The sequence below is a fragment of the Corylus avellana genome, chromosome 8 (assembly GCF_965113065.1).
Source record: "Corylus avellana chromosome 8, dhCorAvel1.hap1.2, whole genome shotgun sequence".
In the NCBI taxonomy this organism is placed as follows: Eukaryota; Viridiplantae; Streptophyta; class Magnoliopsida; order Fagales; family Betulaceae; genus Corylus; species Corylus avellana.
Window position 1 is genome coordinate 14925261 of NC_142497.1, and position 11424 is coordinate 14936684.

Below are 11424 nucleotides of genomic sequence, written 5' to 3' on the forward strand. Positions count from 1 at the left end.
ATAAGTCATGGTTCCTCATTAAAAGCCAAAACATGGCTTATTTTAGACGTTTAGATGAGATGAACAGCTAAATTTTTTGAATTTGAGAATCTCAAATTTAAAGAGAATTCTAAGGGATCTCAATCCACCATTTGGAGGGCTTTCTACAATAAGTTTAGACCAAAAATGAAGGTGGAGAGTTGTGTTATTTATGCTCACATGAAGAGTTTTAAGAAGTGACGGAGCCAAGTGGAGACCAATAAGAGCGATGGCCCCAACTAAAGCTGGGAAAAAAAAAAAATTAAGTCTTATATGTTAGGCTAATGGCCCCTCGAAAAAATAGTCAACAACCCAACAATTAGCCTATACATGGTTGTGTGCACAAGTTCAAGCTGTTTCTCTTTAATGTAGTGGGTTTGCCATTTGCAGCAGAAAACTCCCACAAAGCTGGTCAAAGTCCATCTTTATAAACTTGTTGCCGTTGCCGACAAGTTTCTCATTTTTCTTTAATTTGACGCGTTGCGAGCATGTGACAACTTGCATTATTATCTTGACAAACTTGCATAATTAAGGAGGTATAGCTAGCGGTTCTGCAATTCTCTCTCAATTTTCTCTACTAACTAGTACTCTTGCAACTTCGTATTATGGCCTTCCACACAGCTTCTTTGTCATGACTCTCTTCTTCCATATTTCAATGGGATGTATTCTTAAGTTTTAGAGGCGAAGATACTCGTAAAACTTTCCCTACTCATCTATACACAGATTTACGTCGAAAAGGAATCAACACTGTCATGGATGACAAACTTCGAAGTGGAGAGGAAATTTCACCGGCACTTGTCAAAGCCATTAGAGAGTCAAAGATTTCGATCATTGTACTCACTAAAAACTACGTATCATCCAGATGGTGCTCGGACGAGCTGATGAAGATCCTCGTGTGCAGAAAGACAAGGGAGATACTAGTTCTACCACTGTTTTATGACGTAAATCCTTCGGAAGTATGACATCAAACCAATAGGGTTGGAGAAGCATTCACTCAACTTGCAAAAAGGTTCAAGGATGATGAAATGAAGGTGGTGGGGTGGAAGAGAGCCCTAAAAGAAGTGGCGAATTTATCCGGGATGTATTTGGGAAATAGGTATTTCTAACCACCTTTGCTATCTCCCTTCTATATTGTTCTTTTTTTCTTTTAATTATGGTACATCGCATATACACATGTTTTCATGCATGCATGTGAACTATTTTACATTTAAAAATGTCTACTTGTAATTAACCTTTTAATAATCTTTGTTCTAAAATTAATTAAACTCGGTCGATTCTTTTGTTTTAGATGTGATAATTTGCTTAAATAACTTTTTCATGACTTAAAAAAAAAAATGGAAAATGAACTTTCCATTTGTTGCACACATATCGGGGTCATTTGTCAAACTCCTCCCCACCCCTAAACACTATTCACTTCCTTTTTTCAAAAAAATCAACATTAAAACCTTTTTATTTTTATATCACATCATTTATTTTTTACTACAATTCAAATAAAAAAATCACAACAAAACAAAATTTTCTACTTTTCAATACCACTTTTTCACTTTTCTATACCAATTATTATTATTATTATTATTATTATTATTATTATTATTATTATTATTTTATAAAAAGTATGAACAGTGCTATGGTGCATAACAAACCCCCTCATAGTTATGTATCACTAACTTTTCTTTCTAGTCCTACTTTTTTAATACATAATTTCTCTTCTTTTTATCAGAAGGTAACTTAGTAGTTAGTATGTTTTGTTATCTTTTTGTATTGGTAGGAATGAACCTGAATTTATTGACGAAATCATCGAACGGGTGAATTCAAAATTAGTTAATAATACAAACTTTCAAGTTGCCCAATATCCAATTGGAATAAAGTCTCATGTACAGGATATGAAGTTGCTTTTAGATATAGAGAATAATGACAGCACATGCATGATAGGGACCTTCAGAACTAGTGGGATTGGTAAGACAACTCTTGCTAAAGCCATCTACAACTCGATTGCTTCTCATTATGAAGATAGTTGTTTTCTTGAAACATTAGAGAAACTTCCAACAAAAAGGGCTTGATCCATCTGCAAATTAAACTTATTTCTAAAATCCTAGGAGGTTCAAGTCAAATGGTTGACAATGTTGATCAAGGAATTACTTTGATACAACAAAGGCTTCGCTTAATAAGGATACTTCTAGTTCTTGATGACGTGGATCATTCAGGCCAATTAGAAAAGATAGTTGGAAAAGGCAATTGGTTTGGTTTAAGAAGTAGAATCATCATAACAACAAGAAAATATGGCAATCGAGAAATTATTCGATAAGAATCACCCAAAGAATCTGGCAAGCGCAGTAGATTATGGTTTCATGAAGATGTTCGTCATGTTCTAGAAGAAAATATGGTAAGAATTAAGTTAAAAACCCCTTTAAATTTTACATTTGATTCTTTTTCATGAGTTAAGCTACTAGGAAAATAGATATTTTACAAAATAACAATATTGCTTCAAGTTAGATGGTTATCTGACTTCAAGGGTTGAATATTCATGTAAAATTTGTGATGTTCAAAATAGAAGAAGAACAGTGGTTAATCCCACCTTGAGAAAAAAAAAAAAAAATTATAATGAACTTTATAAAAAGTTTAAATATAATTCTTCAATTTTTTTTTTTTTTTTTTTGGGTAAAAACACATTTCTCAAAATAAACTAAAAAAAAAAAAAAAAAAACGTTTTACAAAAAATTAAATACAAAACTTTTAGGGAATGTCCTATAGAAGGAGAGATTGAAATAATTTTGCCTCGCTGATTTTCATTGATATGATGGGTTTATATACATGAGATTGCATTTACATAATAGGAAGAAAATACAAATCAAATAAATGATTTCCATTTTAGAAGTAGCCGTTGCTGCATTTATTCTTGATTGATTTGGGTTTCCTTGTTGATGGTAGCTGTTGCTTGATTTGTGGTTGCCTTGATTTGGGTTTTAGCCGTTGCTTTAATTTCCTTAGAGAGAGTGGTTTCTTGTTGACCATATGTAGGTTCAATACGCCCCGCAAGTGAGACATGGTACACACGATGTGGAGCTTGGACCGCATGGTGAAAAAGTGAGGTGAGGCAGTTGGTTTGGTGAAGATGTCAGCTAGATTATCTTTGCTAGAGATGAATCGGACGTCAAGAGTCTTGGAGGCGACTTTGTCACGAACAAAGTGAAGGTCGATTTCAATGTGCTTGGTGCAGGCATGAAAGGCAGGGTTGGCGGTGAGCTAGGTGGCTCCAATGTTATCACACCAAAGAGTGGGAGGTGTGGGAAGAAAAATACCAAGTTTGCGGAGCATGGATTGGAGCCATATGAGCTCGGCAGCGGTGGTTGCAAGAGTACGATATTCGGATTCAGTGCTGGATCGAGCAACAGTCCGTTGTTTGCGTGAGGGCCATGACATGAGATTAGGGCCAAGGAAAACACAAAATCCGCCGGTGGATTTCCTGTCATCAGGGCAGCTAGCCCAGTCAGCGTCAGAATAAGCTTGGAGGGTGCGAGAGGTTGACTTGCGAAGAAGGAGACCAAAGGTGAGTGTAGATTTGAGGTAGCGCAAGATCCGTTTAACAGCTTGAAGATGAAGAGAGGTAGGCTGGTGCATAAACTGGGAGACTTTGTTGACAGCAAATGAGATGTCAGGTCGAGTGAGGGAAAGGTACTGTAAGGTACCGACGAGACTGCGGTAGGTGGAGGGGTCGGGGAGGGGATCCCCAGTGAAGAGTGAGAGAGCATGTGCGGTGGACATTGGAGTCTTGATAGGCTTGGCTTCGGACATATTGCTCTTTTTAAGGAGGTCAAGGGTGTAGCGTTGTTGAGATAAAAGGAGACCATCGGGAGTGGTTATAGCTTCCATACCAAGAAAGAAATGGAGAGGCCCTAAGTCTTTGATGGCAAATTCAGCATGTAGAGAGTTTAGGAGGTCAGTTGTGCCATGAGGTCGGGAGCTAGTGATGAGAATGTCGTCAACATAAATGAGGACGTAGGTAGTGCATTGAGGTGTGTGGAGGATGAACAAGGAGGAGTTAGATCGGGATCCGACAAAGCCAAGTTCCAAGAGGCGATCACTGAGGCGGGAGAACCAGGCACGAGGGGCTTGTTTGAGGCCATAGAGGGCCTTCTGTAATTTGCAAACATGCTGAGGAAACTGAGGATGGATGAAGCCAGGGGGCTGGGCCATGTAGACATCTTCGGAAAGCCAACCGTGGAGGAAGGCGTTTTGTACATCAATTTGTCGAATGAGCCAACCTGAGGAGATGGCGAGGGACAGAACAAGTCGAATGGTTGTAGGTCTGATCACAAGGCTATAAGTATCTCCAAAGTCAACGCCAGATTGTTGGTGGAATCCTTTAGCAACTAGGCGAGCTTTGTGACGATCAATGGATCCGTCGGCTTTCCGTTTGAGACGAAAAACCCATTTGCAGCCAACTATATTCATTGTGGAGGTGGGAGGAATGAGAGTCTAGGTGCCATTGTGGAGGAGGGCATCAAACTCGATGTTCATAGCATCACACCAGGCGGGGTGCTTGGCCGCTTGGGAGTAGCAGGTGGGTTCAATCTCGTCGAGGTTGGCAGTGGCAAGGAGCGCTTTCGGAAGCGGGTAGCGAATTAGACCATCTAGAAGAGACTTGGGCTTGAAAATGTTGTTCTTGGACCGAGTCTGCATTGCATGTCCTGGTTGAGGCATGGGAGATGCGGAGGCTGGAGAGGTGACAGGAACCTGCAGAGAGTCAGAAGAAGAACTAGTGTTAGTAAGGGCAGGTGTGTGAGATGTAGGAGGGGATGGCGGGTCAAGGGATGGAATGGCAGTTGTTCTTGGTGCATCGCAGGGTGAAGGAGATGATAGGGTTGGGGCAGGAGGGTTTGCAAAGGGGGGAAAAATAGTGGTGTGGGAAGTGGGGGATGGAACTTGGGGGAGTTTAGGAAGGGAGGTGAATGGGTAAAGTGATTCATCGAAGTTGACGTGTCGGGAGATGTAGATCCGACCGGTTGATGGATGAAGGCATTTATAGCCATAGTGAGAGGCCACAGTGAGAGGGACTATACCCAATGAAGATGCATGTGTCGGAGCGGAAATCGAGCTTGTGTTTGTTGTAAGGGCGAAGATATGGCCAACAAGCACATCCGAAGACGCGTAAAAAACTGTAATTTGGTTGGAGAGAGAAAAGTTTTTGAAAGGGTGATTCATTATTGAGGATGGGTGTGGGTAAGCGGTTTATGAGATAGCAAGCGGTTTGAAAAGCCTCAGCCCAATATTTGAGAGGGGCGGAGCAATGGGCCAAAAGGGTGAGGCCCATTTCGACAATATGGTGGTGTTTGCGTTCCACAGACCCATTTTGTTGATGGGTGTGTGGGCACGTGAGTCGATGATGGATTCCATGGGATGCGAAGTGGTGACGTAATTTTGGATATTCACCACCTCCATCTGTTTGGATGGATTTGATTTTACGATCAAATTGGCGTTCAACATAGGCCTGAAACTTAGGAAAAATAGAGAAAACATCAGATTTGCATGCAATGGGATAAAACCACGTGAATTTACTAAAATGGTCAACAAAAATAACATAACAACGTGCACCATTATTGGATAAAATAGGGGAAGGTCCCCAAACATCAGAAAAGACAAGTTCAAGTGGGACACTTGATTTATTTTCAGAAATATTACAAGGAAGCTGATGACTTTTGCCTCGCTGACAGGCCGGGCAAATAGGAGGCTTTTTATTTTTGGTAGCTGGAAGTTGAAATCTAGTGACGACATGACGAACAATGCGATCAGCAGGGTGGCCGAGGCGAGCGTGCCAATCCACGAAGCTAGCACGTTCACTGGAGAAAATACTAGGGGGTGCAACTGTAGGTGAAAACCAATGGTAGAGGCCGTGTCTACTCGAGCCGTGGTGTAGAATTTTCCCGGACGTACGATCCTTGACAAAAAAACAAGAAGGGTGAAATTCCATATAAACATTATTATCAGAAGTGAATTTTTGGACTGAAAGTAAATTTTTAGTTATTTTTGGAACATGTAAGACATGACGTAAAAGAAAATTAGGAGAAAGTTTAGAGTTGCCTGTATGTTGGATGGCAAGGTGGGTACCATTGCCCACTTGGATTTCATCGGGTCCATCATACGCTTCCGAGTGAAGATTCAAATTGTTGAGGTCGGAAGTGACATGGTGAGTGGCGCCGGTGTCCAGATACCAATTGAGATCCCGGGTTTGGGCCTGAGCAGCAGTGTAGGCAGTGAGATTGGGCCCTGTAGTTTGAAAGGCTTGGTCAAATCTGTGATAACAGGCCATGGCAGTGTGGCCCAATTTGCCACATACTTGGCAGGTGGGCCGAGGGCCTGGGCCTAAAAGAGAGGGGGACCCATGTGAAGATGAGGAATTGTGAGAGGGAGGCGTGATATTTAAATGCCCCCTTGTTCTGTATTGCCCAAAGGAGTTTGGGACAGAACAGTGCTGCCCATGTGAGAAGTGTGTTCTCATGGAACTGAGATGCCGTCCTCTGCCATGATGAGGACTCCGGCCGCGTGAAGCAAGGTTGGCGGCGACAAGGAAAGTGTCGTTCCAGTGGTGTTGTTTGAGTCTGGTTTCGTGAGTTAGCAGATGGCCGAGCAGAACGTCCATGGTGAGCGATTCAACCCGGGTAGTCACGGACGTGACGAGGGGGTCATATTCGGGACCCAGTCCGGCAAGGAGCGACGTGGTGAATTCGTAGTCGCTGAGTGGGTGACCGGCGGTAGCAAGGGTGGCTGCGGTTTGCTTGAGCCTTTGAAAATATGCTGTGATAAAGGAATTGCCCTTCTTTGCAGTTGCAATTTCGTACTGAAGGGTCATGGTACGGGTTCGGGAAGCTGAAGAGAAGGTGCGTGCTAGAGCAGTCCAGAGGTCTCGGGCAGTGCAGCATCCAAGGACTTGGGGCAGCAATTCTTCAGAGATGGTGGACATAAGCATGCTCAAAATAAGCTGGTCCTGGCGGAACCATCGAAGTGTCTCTGGGTCGTTGGAGATGTGGAGAGAGCCATCAATGGCAGTGGAGGTGTGAGGATGGGGAGGCTTGTTGGTTCCATCCACAAACCCATAGAGATTGTGACCTTGAAGAAAAGTTTGAAGTTCATGGTGCCAGACCAGGTAATTGTTTTGGGTGAGTTTAGATATAGATTGGGCAAAATTTGAGAGAGATGTGGGTGATGGGTTTGAGTTGTTTGGGTTGTTTTCATTTTGGGTAGGGGGAATAGGATTGGTGACGTTCTGGGTAGAGGGGTTTGGGTTGTTTTCATTGTGGGTAGGTGGAATGGGGTGGGTGACATTCTCGGCAGAGGCGTGTGGGCTGGTTTCAGAGGAGGTGGATGAGGCCATTTGGTATGCAGTTTAAGCGTTTGATGAAACACTTCAGAGAGAGGAAGAAAAAAAAAAAGGGAGACAACGTGGATTGCTCGTTAGTGCTCTGATACCATATAGAAGGAGAGATTGAAATAATTTTGCCTTGCTGATTTTCATTGATATGATGGGTTTATATACATGAGATTGCATTTACATAATAGGAAGAAAATACAAATCAAATAAATGATTTCCATTTTAGAAGTAGTCGTTGCTGCATTTATTCTTGATTGATTTGGGTTTCCTTGTTGATGGTAGCCGTTGCTTGATTTGTGGTTGCCTTGATTTGGGTTTTAGCCGTTGCTTTAGTTTCCTTAGAGAGAGTGGTTTCTTGTTGACCATATGTAGGTTCAATATGTCCTATAGCTTCGTAATCAAAAATTTTGAAAACGAATACTTCTAGCTATTTAAAGTGAGAAGGTTGGTCTTAACAATACATACATACAACCTTTGTCAATTTTTACAATTTTTATTAGGATCTTGCCTTTTCTTTTATGAACAAGTAAGGCTAATTTGTAAATATAAATATAACATAAACATTCATTTTCAGAATGTGATCATTAGTCAGTTTAAGGCATTCCAAATTACAAATTTTGAATGAGCGGATATACAGGATAACATAATAGCAGAGGGTGGACAATATAAAGAACATCCTCACGATCAAATTGCAATTATTGTTGGAGTCTACAATGATGGTCATGAAATTTATTGTCCTCATGGAGATTACCATAAATCTTGCTATGGATCATTGCGCTCTGATCAATTATGGTTGCATTCCTATGTTCTTCCAGAAGATTTTAAGCTAAAGAGAGTAGATAATCTTGAAGTTTGCTTAAGTATTTTCTAGTATCATACAGGTTTGAATTTTATATCTGTGAAACATTCAAAGTCAGTGTTCTTTAAAAGTTGCGGATTCCATTTGGTAGGAAAGCATGAAGAAAAAGCGATAGATTTAATTCAACCTTCAAAGAGATGCCGTGATGATGATGATGAATGATGATGGCAACTTGGAATCCAATTGTTACCCACAACAAAAGCAACATTCTTCAACACCTGGCACTTAGAATTCGTATGAAGAGAATAATGTAATTTAAGTGTGGATTTACTTATCTCTTTTTCAAATCCGATTTTGTTACCCCTTTGAAATTACTATTGCTTTATTTTTTAGGGTCTTGTTCGTGCTTTTATATATAGTTTTTTTGCTTTATGATTTAGGTGGCATAAATTCATCAGCAATGAAAACTAATAAATTCTTGACCTGCTTGGCATATTGAAGGAGTTCCTTTTGCTTTGGCCTTTGTGTGTTTTGCGGGACTTGGACAATCTGGCAGGCAACTCACATGCTGCAACTTCTACTTCAGATGTCACGTTAATGATTTTACTCTCCATAGCCTCTCTTTATAATTCTTTTTTTATTTCTGTTTTTGTTTTTTGTGCAAGTATTATGCTCTTTTGTCTCCAAGTGGGAGCTCAATCGGCTGTGGACTATGCCTCATAAATCGGTGGTCGCTAGTTCGAGTCCCCTCACTCTCTTCCCTTGTGTGGACATGTCCAAAAAATAAAATAAATAAAAGTATTATGCTCTTTCGTCACTTCTTAATCATGGCCATGCTCTTTTATAAGATTGGAGTTAACCCGATATGCAATTTTGCTAATTGTTGAGAAAAGAAATTATTTTCTATGTTCAAGGTCTAGTTAGATTTTCTTCACAAATTTGTTTTTTTCTGTCTTTCTTTCTATTTTTGTTTTTTTTTTTTTAAAAAAAAAGCAACAACTACAAAGAGAAAAAAAAAAAAGAAAAAAAAAATTAGCTTGATATAGTGACACAGTATAATAAATGGAGAAAGGATCATATTATCTATATCTCAATTAACCAATGAATCATTGAGTTCCATGACCATTTATATTTATTATAGAAAAGCACAATCATCATTCTTAGTAGGACACAAGTAGGCCTCCTAAAATTACACTAATTACTAAGCCAAGAAAGACTCGATTTTTTCATTCATCAATTGAAGGAATGTAGGCGAAATGAGAATTTTAGGCCATTACCTTCTTCTTTTTTCGTTTATCATGGTTTTTCTATCATCTTCTCAAATGAGCATTTATACGCTTAAATGAATTTTTCTACTCTATATGAGACCTTATTGTTGTGTTCATCTCCACATAAATAATCAATGTACTTATCCCTACGACTTAAGAATTTTGCAAGGACGTGTCTAAGGTTGTGGAAGTGGGTGCTACTGTCAATCAATTTTGTAAAATCTCTAAGTGCATTAATAAAAAATTAACCAAATCAAATTCCTTCAAACTAACCAACATTTTTCTGTTTCTTTGGTGGCAGAGTTTTGATTATTGCTGCTGGGGACCTTTCCTTGGTTTTGGATCTCAGTTGATCTTTTTTCCAGCCCCAGTATTATTTTCAAGTGATTGCGCAATATGTGAAGATTTAATAGAAAGTAATCCTCTTTCAATTTCTACATGTGTAAACCTTGGTTTTTATGTTCTTTCTTTCATTCCCTCGTGTTTTCTTAATTCAGTTACCCTTTTGGCTAAAACTCTTTGGTTCTTGGTAAAGATCTTGAAGAGGAATTTTCAATAGTAGAACATATCCCATTACTATTTTAGTTGTGCAGTGCTGGTGTCTAAACAATTGACAAATCTGGCCGTTTTCATCATGGGAGAATATAAAGGGCTATGACTGCAGTGACAATTGACAAATCTGCATGAAATCATTAACAGTCACTAAAGAATTCAGGAAGATCACCCACATATCATGTTTCTCACCTCATAGATTTTCCAAGTCCTCTTCACTTTCATATAGTAGTTTCTCCCATGTTAGTATATACAGTATTGGAGTATCTTGGAATCAAGTGGATGCCCTTTTACACATTAAAAAAGTACCTCGGTTTATTATTTATTTTTTATTTTTAGGACACGTGGCATATTTTAGGAGTGACGCGTGAGAGATTAACGAGGTATCGATTTTGTATTTTCCCATAGGTGAGGTACTTGATTTGGTTGTTTTGGAAACCTATAGGAAAAAAAAATAAAATAGTACAAACCGAGGTACTAAAAAAAAACTTAACCCTAGTTTTTATAGCATGGATGTATTGCTAGAGATGATGCAGAACCTGCACCAGACGACAATACCCATTACCGACTTGGCCAGCCCAAGTAGCTATTGCAGGCCTAGAAGCCCACAATTGGGTCTGAATGGATTGGGCCAAAGCCAAGGGCCTTAGTCACATAACGAACAATAGGAATATTTATGGTGAAGTGGATAACCTCCTCCAAGGATAGAGTCAAAAAGTTTTATGAGCAAGAGTCAAAGTTTTGTAACATATGTTACAAACATTATTTTTTTAAGCAGTTAGTTTACTAATTCTTCAAAAAAATTTACCGTTAGACATTAAAGCTTGTTCGTTATTTTTATGACAAAAAACTAAATCAATTTAATTAGTTTTTATGGTTTTGACCGTTAGTCATTAACAAGTTTTTATTATAGTTTGACCATTTGATTATTAACAAATGTTTTAAGGTTTTTTGATGTTATGACCCTTTGGTTTGTATTGGCTTTAGTAAACTATTGAGAAATATAGAGGGACATTAGCTTTCTCATATTCCAAGCACCCTTACCTTCATCAAAAGTGCCAAATAGCACGGAAATAGATTGGAATAGTGGTGTTGCGGAACCACGTAAGAATCTAATGATGATTGCTATCCCAATCAATGAGGTGAGTAAGGAAAGCGTCACCAATTTAAGTAGCGCCTTGAATGGGCTCTTTGGCATGCCATGTCACATAAAACAAAAGCTTACAATCTTTAAGAAAACTACACATAGATTGGGACCAGGCATCTAGAGATTTCAAACACAAAATCAGAGTGTAATTTGTGCCATCTAGAGTGTAGTTTGTGCCATCCAATATAGCCTAAACATGATAAAGAATCACGTTTTGTGCCATATAGAATCAGGACGAAAAGATAAGTAGCAAACACATTGCCAACCCTTGCAA

General features: G+C 39.4%; 1 pseudogene; it reads left to right on the forward strand.

The window, feature by feature from the left end:
- The first annotated feature begins 623 nt into the window (after nt 1-623).
- On the forward strand, nt 624-1124 carry LOC148584155 (toll/interleukin-1 receptor-like protein pseudogene; annotated as a pseudogene).
- The last annotated feature ends 10300 nt before the right edge of the window (nt 1125-11424 follow it).